The sequence below is a fragment of the Littorina saxatilis genome, linkage group LG1, assembly GCF_037325665.1.
Source record: "Littorina saxatilis isolate snail1 linkage group LG1, US_GU_Lsax_2.0, whole genome shotgun sequence".
Taxonomy (NCBI): Eukaryota; Metazoa; Mollusca; class Gastropoda; order Littorinimorpha; family Littorinidae; genus Littorina; species Littorina saxatilis.
Window position 1 is genome coordinate 43908606 of NC_090245.1, and position 2810 is coordinate 43911415.

Genomic DNA, 2810 nt, shown 5'->3' on the forward strand with positions numbered 1-2810 from the left:
GGACGAAGAAGCTGACGAGGAGGTGCAGACGACGGCGACCTACATCGTAGAACTCAGGAACAGGATTGAAGAGACCTGCAAACTGGCTCAAGAGAACCTGGGAAGAGCAGCACAGCGTTACGCGCGAGGATTCGACCGCAAGGCACGGCCGCGCAGCTTCAAGATTGGAGAACGGGTGTTGCTACTTCTACCTGTCAAACACAACAAGCTACAACTGCAGTGGCAAGGACCTTTTGAGGTGACAGCGAAAGTGGGCCAGAACGACTACAGGATCGTCATGCACGGGAAAGCACGCCTGTACCACGCCAACCTGCTGCGCGCCTACATAGAGAGGACAGCCTACGGGGAGAAGAACAAAGACCCGAAGAACAAAGACAAGAAGACAGGGAAGGTTGCAGTCATCAGGGGTGAAACGAGGGGTTGCTCGTTCTTGAGGACGACCTTTCTGTCTGGAAACAGACCATCAACCTCTGCAATATCTTCAGGTTGCAAGGTTGGCAAACGCCAGACTTATGCGCTGGGCGTTGATTCTCCAACCGTACCAATTCACGGTACGCGTCATTCCGGGCGCCAACAATGTTGGAGCTGACTTTCTCTCTCGGGCTGGAGAGGAGAACATGACTGTGAGCGAAACCGAGGTTTCGTCTTGAAGAGGGGAGGTGTGTCACGATCGGGTGACAGAGACCAAGAAAGCGTCACTCAGTGGAGTGCCTGTTCTGGGTCAATGTATGATAGAAAGCGCCTGTGTGTGATATTGGACACAGCAGTTTTTGCTGACAGTGCTCCCGAGCACGGATGTTTTGAAACGCACGAGCTTCACAGTGCGGGTTTCTGCTGTCATAGGGCTGACGGTTTTTTTCGCTGACAGCGCGCACGGGATTTTCAGGGATTGAGTTTCTCGTGTCTTTTTCCTGCTTGGGGAGGCAAAACTGTGTATAGCTGGACTGGTTTGGTGACAAGGTCAGTCACGTGTATTTGGCTAGGTGGTCTGTCAGAGACTCAAGGACGACACACTTGACACCCAGCGGCAGAAGGGGAAGGATCTAACACACAGTTACTAGAGTATGATGGTTTTTCACCGAGTATTATATTCGGCACTCTAGGGGAACTTCCACAAGTTATTCCTTTTCCTCTGCCACGTTATTTTGCTGAGGACAAGTCGTCACATTTCCTTCGTCGGCGATGGCTTTCGCATAAGGATTCGACAAGGGGTTCTGGACGTTTTGGGTCACTGTTGACGAACAGAGACTGTTCCAGGGAGGAAGCGGACTTTGCTTCCATTGAGAGTTACAATCATAGGCTTTTGAGGTAATAAATCATTATTTAACGCTGTTGATGAGTCTGTGTTGTGGAATGAAATACTCTCTGTTGTTCTTTCCAGGTTAGCGCATAATTTACTCTCTGTGACGCTAAAATACTAATCTGTATATGATTTTTGCAGATAGGGAGAGAAGGACGGAAAATGGCTGTTTTGTTGTTGTAAAAAGTCAGTTTTGTGCAGGCCCACGTGCTCGATGAGATATTTAAAGATGACATGTTTTAAGGTGGTGGGTGAGGGGTAGCTGACATGTTTAGTGCACCGATGCTTTCTGTTTGCAGCCTTCGTTCCTTCGTTCGTTTCGTTCGTTCGTTACGTTCCCGTAACATCGGCACGGCTGACTCTGGCGGGAACTGTTGGGGCTACGCTAACCAGGAGACCGGCTAACCAGGAGACCGGCTAACCAGCGGACCGGCTAACCAGCGAACCGGCTAACCAGCGGACCGGCTAACCAGCGAACCGACTAACCAGCATACCGGCTAAGCAGCAGCAGCAGAGATAAAGCTAAGTGCACCATGTCGTACGCACCCCGTTGACCACCGTTGTCTTTTCGTATCTATGATTTCATTGGAGTAGGGACAACGTGGGGTGTGTGACACCTGCACGAACTAGAGCTTTTCGAACAGAACATTCTCATTTGACTGTATTTACACGGGTTCAGCGTGTTACTATAATTTTCTACATACTACTGGCATTTTGTCAGTGAACACTGGTTTTTTACGTGTTGAGAACGTAAAAGGAACATATTTTGAGTGAAGGCTCGAGGGAGGTGGAGAGTTTATACATAAACAGGCGTCTGAAACTTATACTTTTGTTGACTCTATTTAATTGTATGCCTGCGAGAGTGGATCGTGGTGTGGTTAGTTAATTAGTAGTAATTAACCGGTTCATAATCACCTTGAGTGATATATTGAAACGTGACAAACGGAGTCGCGCTACCCAGGTGTCTGCGTGTTTAGGTGTATTCAGCCACCTGCACTTATGGCAGAATGACCAAGGTCTTTTACGTGCCATTGTGATGACACGGGGGTGGGACATGGCTTCCGTCTCTGGGTCTGCACATTAAGTTGACCCGTGTCCGTCCCGGCCCGGATTCGAACCAGCGACCTTTCGATCACAAGTCCAGTGCTCTACCAACTGAGCTACCGGGCCATTGGAGGGTGGGTCGTTTTTTCCACCCAGACAGAATCGGAGAATAACTGCCTATATAAATGGCGCGCAGGGAAACACGGGTCATACACGTAAAAGCCTACGTGTGTCTACGAGTGTACGTGGGAGTCGCAGCCAACGACTGCAGAAGAAAAGGATGGTGAAACGATTTCTTTCACACACACACACACACACACGTTCAAACACATACACACACACATTCACACACACACACACACACACACACACACACACACACACACACACACACACACACACACACCGTTGCAGCAATTAAGATTTAAACCGATACAAGATAAATTAGTTTTGAAATCGAAATAAG